At 38.0% G+C, this 13,730-nt stretch overlaps 1 non-coding gene across 1 annotated transcript; it reads left to right on the top strand.

Moving 5' to 3' along the window:
* Positions 1 to 1,050: 1,050 nt before the first annotated feature.
* LOC131224475 (small nucleolar RNA R71) lies at positions 1,051 to 1,157 on the top strand. The gene has a single exon (XR_009160956.1). It is a non-coding gene; the product is annotated as a small nucleolar RNA R71 (small nucleolar RNA).
* The last annotated feature ends 12,573 nt before the right edge of the window (positions 1,158 to 13,730 follow it).

Here is a 13,730-nt window from a genome sequence, read left to right on the forward strand (position 1 = left end):
CATTTGGTCGTGCATAAGTCTTTCAGGAATTTGGCATATGAAGGTATCTGTTTTACGACATCAAGTAGAGGAATGTTGACTTTCACTTATTTTAACACCTCTAGGATATCCTGAGAGTTAGAGAAAGGTTTTGGTGCAACCAACCGTTGGGGAAATGGAGCAACTGGCTTTTCTAGAAGTTGCGGTTCTAATTTTTGTGGGGCCTCACTAGATCCATTATTGTTGTCCTCTTCTGGTTCTTGAGGCTTTTCCGGCCTAACCGGAAAGGTTTTATCAATGATCTTCCTACACCTAAGAGTGGTGATGGATTTAGCGTGCCCCATTTGATTTGAAGAGCTGGGATCACTTATCTCGTATTGCGGTTTAGGATTGGGGAGCGGTTGTGCAGGAAGCATCCCCTTTTCTATAACTGTCATACGTGAATCCATCTTTTGCATAAAGTCTCGCATTGCCTGGGTCAGCTCTTGCATGGAATTTTGAATCGATTCTTCTTGAGGTTTCCCCTGATTTGGATTTTGATTGAAGAAACCTTGAGGGGTAGCAGTTTGTCCATTTCTCCAACTAAAGTTTGGATGATTTTTCTAATCAGGATTGTACGTATTAGAAGTTGGTCCATTGAAAGGTCTTTGATAATTATTTACGGTATTGGATTGTTCATTCAACACTTCTCGAAAGGCAGGTATTGTAGGACAATTTTCAGTTGTATGAATGTTGCAATCATAGATGCCGCAAATACTTTCATTAACATTATCCTTCTTTCCTTCCATGGCCTCAACTTTTCTTATGAGCGTAGTCACTTTACACTTGAGATCATCCTCTTCTTTCAAGAGATACAATCCACCTTTCTCCTTTAATTGAGTCGGCCTAAACGTGGTGTTCGATTTTGGGTAATAATCCCATGATTGTGTTTTTTCAGCAAGACTATCGAGGTAATCCCATACCTTGTCGACATTTTTATTAATAAATTCTTCATTACACATTGTCTCGACCATTTGGAGCATGGAAGATGTCAGTCCATCATAGAAAAAAATTGTAATGCACCACGTTTCAAAGCCGTGTTGTGGGCATGAACTGACCAAATCCTTGAACCTTTTCCAACATTGGTAAAATGTTTCATCCTCCTTTTGGGTGAAGTTCATGATTGCTTTTCTAAGGGTAATCGTTTTATGATGTGGAAAGAATTTCTTTATAAATTCCCTTTACATATCATTCCATGTGCCAATGGATCTAGGACGCAGTGAATGTAACCACGTCTTAGCATTCTCTTTTAAGGAAAAAGGAAAGAGTCTCAGCCTGACTGTGTCCTCAGACACATTTTAAAAATATAAAGTGGCTCTGATCTCATCAAACTCTTTCAAATGTAGATATGGTTCTTCAGATTCAAGCTCATGGAACTTAGGAAGGAGTTGGATAACCCCTGGCTTGATGTCCATATGTCCTGTATTTTCAGAAAAAATTATGCATGAGGGCGTACTCACCCCTGCTGGTTGTAAATAATCTCGTAAAGTACGTGGCGGGTGTGTTTGATGCACCTCGTTCTCATCCTGAATGTCCTCCACCCTAGGTTGGGGTAGAAGAGGTTGGTTTTCAGCCATCACTTCAATTAACTCAGGGAATTTCAAGTGGTGTCTAGTCCTGCGATGGATAGTCAACCCCTCAACCAATCCTCCTTCAGTCAAGAGATGTCGAGTGTTGTCACGGGCCCACTTGGGCATGAAACACTCGCAGCCCTCAATCAAATTCGAAATCCTAAGAAAGGAAAAGAAAATCTAGAAAGAAAGAGAGAGTTGGAAAGAAGTTACCAAATTGAAAGCCCTAAGTAACAACACCTGCAAAAGAAAACAAAACAAGTCAGTTTCTAAAGAGAAGGTCTAGAATTAGAAAATCTTTAAAAAAGAAGAACAAAACAAACCAGTTTCTAAGAGAAGAAATTCCTAAAAGAAAGTGGAAATTTCTAAAATAAATTAGGGAAGTCCTAAATTAAAAAGTAAGTTACTAAAAGAGATCTGAAAAATTGAAAGTAGAGAAAGAACTTACCGAATTAGAAATTTCTATCTTAAAGGCCTACAAAATAGGAAAGTTAGTTTCTAAACAAAAATTCTATAAGTAGAAAATTAGGAAACAAAATTAGATTCTAAAAGAGTTAGAATTAGAAAGTTACTAAAAAACAAAAATAGAAAGTTAATTTCTAAAAAGGGAAATAACTAACCTAGTTTCTAAAAACAAAGAGGAAAGTTTCTAAAAATAAACTATTTCCTACAAATAGGGAAATACTAGAATTAAAAAATTTCTAAAATTCAAACCCTAATTTTAAAAGTAGAAAAAGTAGAGAAATTAGGAAGGAATTACCAATTTAGAAACTTATGTCAAGATCCTACAAAACAGAAGAATAAGTTAGTTTTAGAAATCAAATAAAAATCTAAAACTAAAGTTAGTCAAATTCTAATCTAAACTAATTCTAAACCTAATTAATTTTAGAGAATCGCAACCGTCAATCCCCGGCAACGGCGCCAAAAACTTGTTCACTCCCCAAGTTTATGGTTGTGATGTACTAATAAACTCAGTAAGACCGAGGTCGAATCCCAAGGGACTGAAACATGTACGTAATCTGAAAATAACTAGAACTAGAACTAGAAAAGATGAAATCCAAATTAGGTGGATTTGAGGAATAATGATGAAATAGTAAACTAAAATATGTAGAATTCAAAGGTAGGGAACTAGGGATTTAGAGGATCCACTTGTAGAGATCAGGGAGATCTTATGCCTGCTTCAAAATCATGGAAATTAAACTGAACTTCCTCTGATATAATTTTAAGGAGATGAAAGGTATATGAATTAGAATGGATTCCATCACCAAACCATGCCCAGGAGATAAAGCAAACAATAAAATTAAACTAATTACCAACCAATCAACATGCTATGAAGGTTAGGAAGGATACCGTCATCCGACCATGCCCAGGAGACGATGGTGAACAATAGGGCTTCCTGATGTCATAAACATAAAGAGAAAGGAAAATACTCATAGCTATTGCAGACCTATTATAATTTTAGTCACAACAGACCATTAAAAACTAAAAACATTCCCTTGAAATTAAACTAATATCAAATTCAATTCAGTGTAAATAAAAAGCACCAGCTAAAAGTCCCCCATCACGCTACAAGCTTCACCTCTTAGCCCTGGCTAAGAGGTTTAGCCTACCATAATTAGGCTATCCTCAATAAAAAAAATAAACAAATAAAACTTTAAAAAAAATACTCTCTCAGTCGGACATCCACGGCTGCCTCCAACTTCTCTTCTCAGCTATTGATCCCTGTAAAAGTTCCCCCTCTCTCCCTTCTCTTTTCTTTCTTTTATAGAGGTAGGAAGGTCCGGCAGATGGCTTGCACCGTGAGAAGGAGTTACGCACTCCTCTTTACGCAGAACTGAAAACCGGATTTGCGTAACTCTGTTTTACGCAGCAAAAACACATCCAACCTGTTGCGTTTGAATTGAATCCATGACGTAGTTCTTCCATTCCCTGAGATCTGACGTCATAGGCACGGTTAAAATTGTCTTCTCCTCAATTTGGACAGTCTAGATCATAGATTTGACTGTGATCTTGCTCGCATAATCGCCCACAGCGGGCCGGGCGGTGTCTGTATATAAGTTCGCACTCACCTGCGCACTTTCTTGCGCTAAGACATTCAGTGGGCCCATGATCAGCTTCAACAGAGAGATACACTCCGTCTATTACACTTGTTGCGAGAATTCGGTGCGGGATGCGGCCCACTGAAGTAATCAGGCTGTAATTGCTTTGGACGTTGTAAAATGAACTTCTTCTGACCACTATAGCAGGTACGTGTGTGTGTCTGGGTGTACGAGATCCACGTGGTTTTGACCTTCTTGAGTTCCTCGAAAATATGGATGGCTCGGATTGCCCCCGTGAGCCATGATGGTGGCCCACCGCAGATCAAACGGCACCCCTGTTTCATGCCAGAAGAAACGGAAGTTTTCATTTTTGAATGAGAGTTGGTGGGGCCCATAAAAAATGTCAAAAAGTAAATCCATTCCGTTCATTCGACTCATGGCGAAAAATCAATAAGAAATGTATACTTTTTCTTGATTTTAGTGCGGCCCACCGTATCAAATACTTCCACCATCTATCCTGCGTTTGATCGCTATTCACACGTGTGTGCACGCATGGGAATAGAAGGACACTTAGGCAGGGATCCAGCCTCCCCTCTGGACGCGATGGACGGTCCAGATCTTGTAAACGGATGATGAGTGGGGTCCACTGGTGAAAACCGACGGACGATGGCAGGACGCTGTGTCCTTTTTTTGGTTTGGAGAAGATGGAGTCGGTCAGCGTGTGCTGACCTACTTTAAGAATTTTAGTGCATGGCTAGTGCACTTGTCTACCGTGCACACATGATGTACATGAGGTCCCTAGAAGATGTTTGTGAGAAATCCGCTCCGTCCATTTGTATTCTCATCTCATTTAACGCGTTGATACCAATTTTGAAGCCTATCCAGATAGCAGGTCGGCCCCAAATCACTGATTGATGGACTGATCTGTTCGTTGGGCCACTTCTAGAGGGATCCAATGGCTGAAATTTGATCTGTACGGTTAGTTTTTGGTCCTCGAGAAAGTTTCGAGCCAAACAGATGATGGAAACCTAGTGATCTTGCATTCTGGCTGACTTTCAGGCCGCTTGAGCTTCAGTTTCTCGATTTTCGCGGATCCCTGGGGTGTAATTCTGTCGATCTTGGTCCCCTGGAGTCCGTCCCTTGTCTTTAGTGTCATCAAAGCGTTAAATCCATGCTTTAATCTTCCTTTTTAGTCCATGCTCGTAAATACACTCTGCATCACAAACATGATTAAAGCGGGCCATTAAACGGTACATGTTCGTAAATCCAAGCAATGACTGGGGTCTAATATGCAATATTTGACCCTCAATACTTGGTTTGTGAGATGAATATACCATCTTCATGTTGTTTAACTTGTAATCCAAGAAAATAGTTTAGTTCACCAACCATGCTCATTTCAAACTTGGATTTCATCAGATCTGCAAACTCAATAAATAAGTTAGAGCATGTGGATCCATAAATTATATCGTCAACATAGATCTGACCTATCAATATATGATCGTTGTATTTCTTGACAAATAAAGTTGTATTTAGTCAATTTTTCGTACCATGCCCTGGGAGCTTGTTTCAAACTATAAAATGTCTTTTTAAGACTGTATATATTAGGAGATTTAGGGTCCTCAAAACTCCTAGGTTGTTCAACATATACTTCCTCATATAAGTCACCATTTAGAAATGCACTTTTGACATCCATTTGATATATTTTGAATTTCTTATGACATGCAATTGAAATGAATAATCTTATGGATTCAAGGTACGTAACTGGTGCAAAGGTTTCATCGTAATCAATACCTTCTATTTGCGTGTATCTTGTACAACTAGTCGGTCCTTATTTCTGATAATATTACCTAATTCATCAGTTTTATTCTTAAAAATTCATTTGGTTCCAATTATATATTTATCAGAAGGTCTAGGAACCAATACCATACATCATTTTTGACGAATTGATTTAATTCTTCTTGCATGGCAATTATCTAACTTTCATCGGCAAGTGCTTTATTTACATTGGCCAGTTAAATTTGGGAAGTGAAGCAGACATAATTATAGATATTTTCTAATTGTCTTCTTGTCTGAACACTAGTACTAGGGTTACTAAGTATTTGATCAGTCGGATGGTTTTTAACTGATCTTATTTCAGTATTAACTGATTTGGATGAAGAGTCAGGTATATTAATTATATTAACTTCATCATCATCTCGACTTGGAGTGGGTGTGATTTGATGATCATCAATTACTACATTTATTGATTCCTAAATCACCCCAGTTCTTTTATTAAGAACCCTGTAGGCACGGCTATTTAGTGCATAGCTTAGGAATATTCCTTCATCACTCTTAGCTTCAAACTTTCCCAGGTTTTCTCAGTCATGTAAAATAAAACATTTACTTCCAAAAGTCTGAAAATATTTGACCGTGGGCTTTTTATTAAACCATAGTTGATAAGCTATTTTATTTTTTTACTTTTCTAATGTAAACATGATTTATTATATAATATGCAGTATTAACATCTTCGGCCCATAAATTTTTTGGTAGTTTCATGCTATTTAACATTACACTAGCCATTTCCTGTAAAACTCTGTTATTTCTTTCAACAATTCCATTTTATTGAGGTGTTTTGGGAGCAGAGAAGTCATGCGATATACCATGATCATTACAGTACTTATCAAAATTGCTATTTTCGAATTCAGTGCCATGATCACTTCTAATTTTGATCACAGATAACTCTTTTTCAGTCTGAATATGCTTTAAAATTTTTCTGACTTCATTGAGGGTATCTGATTTTTCTCTTAAAAAGGCTACCCATGTATATCTAGTGAAATCATCAACAATGACTAGAAAATACTTCTTTCCACCTCTACTTTCTGTTCTAGTTGGTCTTACTAGATCCATGTGGAGTAGTTCTAGAGGTTTGACTGTGGTTAAGTAGTTCACTTTCTTATGAATACTCCTGATTTGTTTGCCAATTTGACATGCGCCACATACTTTTTCTATGTTTTTTAGCTTCGGTAAGCCACGTAAGTGATCTCTTTTGCTCAACTTATAAAGATCTCTATAGTTCACATGTCTAAGACGTTTATGCCAAAGTTCAGTCTCGTCTATTTGGACCATGTAACATGAATGGTTTGATGAGCAAAAGTTATTAATAATATAACAATTATCAGATGTCCTGTGACCATTTAATATTACATTACCCTTCTTATCTATTATCTCACATCCATGACCAGAAAATTTCACACTATGTTTATTATCACATATTTGAGATATTCTTAAGGGCCTATTTGGATTGACGTATACCAGTGTATTGTATTGTATCCATGTACTGTTCATGTATACATTCGAGAGAAATCATTATACATCTAAATCAACAGATGATAAATCAATGTTTGGATCAGAGTGCTTGTTTGGGTATACAAATGCGTCCAATGATCAATGTTTGGATACGACGTATTAGGGCTGCGTAGTGTATATATGTATTATATTGAGGCCAAATAGAGCTGGCTACTCCCATTACCCGACTTCTCAGGCTTGATTGTCAGTGTTATGTGGGCCCCTCAATGATGTCTGTAAACCATCTAGGCCGTCCATCTATTTTACAGTTGTTAGATCGTGTGTGAATTAGGGCCATGTAGCCAATCGATGCCATTTGAGAAGAGTATTGGGACACATATAGGATCCATCATTAGCAACATTTTCAGGTTTGGGAAGGCGATTTGATTCCAACCGTGCATCTACTAATTGTGGGACCCATCATGATTTTGCCCTCCTCTTTCACAAATAGAGGTGTATATGCAGACCGTATACACCCCACCAACAAGGGGCTACTTACAATCAAAGAGTCAAGTGTCACTTCTCTCCTGAATCGGCTCATACTTTGAGGGGAGATGCGTATCCCAGTAGAATCGGGAAGATAGATATCAGTACCTGAACGATCTGCTTTCAGGCCTCCGATCTGGTAAATGAAATCCCACTTCGCCCCAATCCAACTCTCCGAGAAGAGTATCGGCTTAGTAGGAATCTCAAACCTTCGAAAGAGAACTGGAGGAGCTGACTGGCCCCATGCAATAGAAGTAATATGATCGGGAGTGATGAGGGAGTAGAAAGCTTTCGTCGTCCATAGATACGACCCCTTGTAAAAGAAAGAAGATTTCTCACGCCAATACTGCCTCATGAATATACTGCACTGCACAATGCATTGCCATCTGACTTTACAGTACCGCCATTTGAAAATTTTGATTCCTTGAGGTATTCGCGCGCTTCGTACTCCACGGACTTCAACTCCAATTCAAACATTGTATATTGTATATTTCCACATTTAATACAATACAATTCAATCTTGATCACCAATCCAAACAAGCCCTCAGAGGTTATGTTTTAAACCTTCAATACAAAGTACATTTTCAAAGAGAAGTAGACTAGGAAGTTGTACAGTACCTTGGCCTATTATTTTGCAGTTGCTTCCATCACTGAAGGTAACTGAGCTGCCATTAATTTCTTTGACATTCATGAATATCGCCTTGTCACCTATCATATGTCTTGAACATCCACTATCCAGGTACCATCTTGAGTGGCTAATGGCTTTGAAAGCTGTGTGGACAACAAGAAACTTAACCTTTGGAACCCATTTCATAACAGTTTTAGGTTTAGGAGTGACTCTTGATTTTTGCTGTATTTGGGAGTTAGGATTTCTCATTTTTATATAAACTCCATATTCATTTGAGTTGGATTTTAGAAGCTCTTTTAGTAAGTCCATTATTTTTTCAGCTAAGGGAGATTTATTATTCCTTTGATTTTTATAGCTGATAGCATTATTATTTTTAGAAACTTAAAATGATTTTGAGTTTTTATGATTAAAATCTCTTGAAGTCTTACCTTTAGAGTTCGAAGATTCTCCTCTTACAGAGATAGGAGCAGAATCCTTAGATTTCGAGGTATTACCTTTAATATAACCTAGACCAGTCTTGTCAGCACATTTTTTAAATGAGGTTAAGAATTTTTTCAGTTTTTGGTCACCATGGGTATATTTCCAAGTGTCCTTAAAACTCAAAAGCAAAGAAACTTCAAGTTTTAGTTTCTCATCTAAAACTGTGTTTTCAAGTTCTTCTTTTAATTTAACATATTTCTCTTTTTAAATTTTTAATTTAACAACAACTTTACAAATTTCTCTATATAGGGCATTGGAGGCATATTAAAGGTCGTCTTCATTTTTATTTTCAGGATCACTCCTGAGATTTTCATAGTCATATATATTACAACTATCTGAGGAAGTGACTTTGGCTATAATCATAAGGGCTTTCACATTATTTGCATTTTTATTTTCTTGTTCTGATTCATCAGACTCATAAGTGCCTTTAGAGTCAGATGATTCATCCCAAGTAGTTATCATGCCCTTTCTTTTTTACCTATCTTTTTTAGGACATTTATTAGTAAAATGCCCATATTCATGACAGTTGAAACATTAACTGTCATTTGTTTTAGATTTTCAAGAATTAGATTTTCCTTTTCTTTTATCTGATCTTTTCTTGTTTTTGAAAATTCTATAAAATTTCTTCGCTCACATTGCCATATCATCTTCATTCTCTTCAAAATTAGAATTAAAGTAATTTTCTTTTGAAATAGATTTAAAAGATTTAAGAATAATAGACTTAGCTTTAGGAGCTTTAAAATTCAACTCATATGTTTGTAGAGAGCCAACTAACTCTTCAACCTTCATAAGATCAGTATCTCTCAATTCCTGAATGGCAGTAACTTTAGAATTGAATCTCTCAGGAAGAGATCGCAGTATCTTTGCGCAAACCTTGCTTTCTGGGATTCCATCTCCTAGACCGCACATGGAATTTACTATGTCATGTATAGAAGTCTATAAAAGTTTCACTTTCTTTCATACGAATTTCCTCAAATTTGGTAGTGGGGATTTGAACTTTTGATTTCTTGACTATAGAAGTTCCTTCATGTGTTATTTCAAGAATATCTTATGTTTACTTAGCTATATCGCATGAAATAATTCTTTTGAATTCATCAAGCGATAGAGTGCAAGTTATATTATTTAAGGCTTTAGCATTAACAGTGCTTTTACTTTTCTGAGCTGGAGTCTATAAATAGAATGCAGTTTCTCTTATAGATTTAGTTCCATCACTGCCTAATACTTCAGTCATAGAAGGTTTCCATTTAGTCACAGTGGCTTGCCACACACTTTCATCTAAGGATTTTAGAAAAATCATAGTTCTAGCCTTCCAGTATGAATAATTAGAGTCATCAAAAGGAGGTAGCCTGGTAATAGATAAACTATCAAAATTTAACATAATAAAGCTCTAGATATTTAACTTAAAGAAATTATGAAAAGACGAGCTATAGATGTCCTGGGGGGTGGGGTGAATATGACAATGCCAAATATTTCAATATAATGCAGAATAATAAATCAATGTAATACAATTTTACAAAGTATTGAATTCTTGATATCAAATAGTTTGTAGGACAACCTTACACCTAAAAGATTTAGGTAGAACAACCTTATGTCATGACGTCTTTGAAATCAAAATATCAAACTAATTGTAAAGAATAAGAAGAGCACAATAGTACAACTAATCAAATCCAATCACCACAAAAGAGTTATAGTGGTTCGATGCCTCAATACAACCTACTCTACTCTCAAAATTGTTACTCTCGCAATTTTAGCTTTCACTATTTCAAGGTTTTCCAGGATCACCTTAGTAACCTTATATAGTTATTACAATTTTGACGGGCTATCACAATCAAACCCACTTTGTGATTTTATGGGGTCACCACAAACAAACCCGCTGAGATTTTCAGGCTATCTTAGAAAAAATCCAAACTAAAATAAAATAAAAGACAATACTAATCTTCGATTTGATGAGTCGAAGTCATAGTTGTAGCTTGAATGTAGTGATTTTCTTCTTGGGATATTGATGACGTCGTTGTATGAGTTCAACTTAAAAAGATACAAAGGGATCTAATAGATTTTCAATGAAATGAATGAAACCCTATTGCTGCAGATTCAATTCTCCCTATTCTCAAAGTAGAGTATGGATTACTCAATCAAAAATAGTTTAATCTAACTTTGAGAAGGAGAATAGAATAAGTTAATAATAAAATATGAATTACAACACAAATAGCTTAAGGAGGCTTGAAGGATCTTTCTTTACAACACAATATAAGACTATGAATTTTCGTGGTTTAAAGAGTAAGAGAAAGCTTCTATTTATAGCTAAGGATTTGTGTAGTTCGGCAGGCCTAATATACAGTTTGGCTGGCTAAACTTCAAAGATTATGTTTTAATTAGAATCTGAAAATCGTAGGATAAAATCTTTCAAAACTTCAGCTGGCTTAAGCTCAGGTTCGACTGCCCTAAGCTCAGGTTCGGCTAACCTAATTGGTTTGGATTCTGAATTTGTTCCATTGCTGGAAACTTAACTGAACCACCTTGGCTGGCTGAACCCCACTTGGGCTGGCCGAACCTATCGCAAAAAAAGAAGAAGATATTTTGAGATCTAAATTTTGTCCGAATCTTGTAGGGTTGGTCCAAGTAATTAAGCTGACCGAATTGGGCTGACTTAACTTGAGTGTATTTAACATTAAATATGATTCAAAATATACATCAATGAAATACACCTAACCTATGGTCAAATTAGGTTTATACCACCTGTAGGTTAACTCATATGAAGTGTTCTGAACCTCGAATCATGAAAGTTTTACTTTGAGATGTTGAGCCTTCTTTCCAAATGCTTGATCGAGTTGATAGCTTGTCTTCAGCCGAGCTTGCGATTGTAACCGGACTACGAAATTTGATAAACTAAGATGTGCTTTAAGTATAAGCACTTACAATCTCCCCCTTTGTCAATTTCATGACAAAACTCACTTAAACAACAATACAACTCAGCATAACATATTACAACATATTAAACAAAACAAATCTTTTGAGTCGACACTATTTATGTTGTTACTCCCCCTGAGATCATGCATCTGTATCACTTCCCCTGAGCACTTAGTCATATCTGCAAAAATATAGTTGATAAAGTGCATGCAAATATGTGTGTGCTTATAAATTTGAGAGAAATGATAATATTGATTTCATATCCATATCACAAAAATATAACATATTTCTCCCCATTTTTGTCAAAAGTTGACAAAGGAAGAAGCAATCAATGAAGTACAATGGATATGTCACGTCCCAAACTCGGAAAACGGGCTCACAAAATTCCCGATCGCCGAATCTAGTGCCGACAGCCTCCGTAGTGTCCCATTCTCGGATTCCGGCACTCTCATGCCAGATTCCGATCCTGGGATCCTACAAGGAGGATTTTCAGTAGAATTTTTTTTTTTTGTAATAGAGCATAACCAAGTCACAAAACAACATCACCACATATCCACTATATCGAAAACTTTTAAGTACAATGCAGAAAGGGAAATACAGGGTGATCAAAAGCTTCAAAATAAACTGATGTGCACTCCTGCCTCAGCGCTGCTGCTGTCCAACACTACCTGCACGCAACGGTCGTGCATAAGCTTACAAAAGCTTAGAGGGTACTGTAAGTGTGTGTGCAAGGCCAGCGCCAAGTGTACAATATCAGAGTAATGCGGAAATATGCGATAAGTCCATGAATGCTATCAGCTGTACCAACGCTATATGATGCAAGACATGAATGCTATCGGCCATACCAAGGCCATGCGATGCGAGGCCTATGTAGCCAAATGTCATATGCGAGATGCGAAGCAAGCATGTCAGTCCTCATCAAGTACACATATCAGTACAGTTCCTCTCTGAGATATCACCGGAGTCTAATACACTTAACACTGACTGCCTCCTCCCTAGCTGCACAGCCAAGCAAGTGGAAGAGACCATACTATCCGCCTGACTAGTAGTCAGCCAATACCTACCCGGCATGTCGATAGCGGACTCATTTGCGAGCTGGTCAAACTCAGCCTAGCTTATAGCCCCCTCACTCGGGCGGATAAGGCCACACCCCCTTCCAACCGACCACGAAACAGTGGGAGACGCGGCCTACTGGTATTCGGCACTCGGGCGCTCGTGTATCCACTCGGTCTAGACGTTGGAGCATCTCCTGGTACCAAAAAGGTTCTGGGACTTTCACCCAAGGACATCCTAAGTGCCCACAATGCTAGAGCCAATATTTCCGGTATCCGATACGACCATCCACGATGTGCCTGTGGAGGCCACGGCCCTGATGTCGCTAGGGCATGCAGTGATCAAGTCACACATATGCGGAATGCATGAGTCACATCGTCAAATCATGCAGTAATCCTGTGCGTACCACGCACTCATGTGGGGGCACTCCGTCTCATAAGGAGTCCCGTAAATGTCACAGCCCAACGGCTTATGCTATGATCAAACATTCCTCATATCAAGCATACATATGATGCGTATGGGCATGTATTATGGAGCTATACTAAGCATGTTATAAAGTGATGAATTATCCCTACAATGCAGATGGGCCTAGAAGGCCTACACACCACAAGTACGACCTATCAATGGGCCCTAGGGAGAGTCGTAATGCGGACATTTAACCAACATTATACTTGCAATGTGGACGTCAAACCAACATTGCTCCCAAGGCATAGCTTGCCACAAACCATGGAGAAATCATGCATTGCAATGGACCCTAAGGACAACCCGTTGGGCCTCGATCCATGGGCCTTAGGTACATCAAATGGGCCGTATCACATGGGCCTTACATTCATCAAATGAGCCACATTAATGGGCCTTACCAACGGGCCTTACGTACATTGCAATGGGCTATAACCCATGTGCCTTAGAATATATCAGAATGGGCCTAATCACATGGGCTTTACATTCATCAATTGAGCCACATTAATGGGCCTTACCAACGGGCCTTATGTACATTGCAATGGGCTATAACCCATGTGCCTTAGAATATATCAGAATGGGCCTAATCACATGGGCTTTACATTCATCAATTGAGCCACATTAATGGGCCTTACCAACGGGCCTTATGTACATTGCAATGGGCTATAACCCATGGGCCTTTGAATGCATCACAATGGGCCTTGTAACATGGGCCTCAAATACATTGAATGGGCCCCATCACATGGGCCTTACATGTATACCAAG

This window comes from Magnolia sinica, chromosome 13 (assembly GCF_029962835.1).
Source record: "Magnolia sinica isolate HGM2019 chromosome 13, MsV1, whole genome shotgun sequence".
Taxonomy (NCBI): Eukaryota; Viridiplantae; Streptophyta; class Magnoliopsida; order Magnoliales; family Magnoliaceae; genus Magnolia; species Magnolia sinica.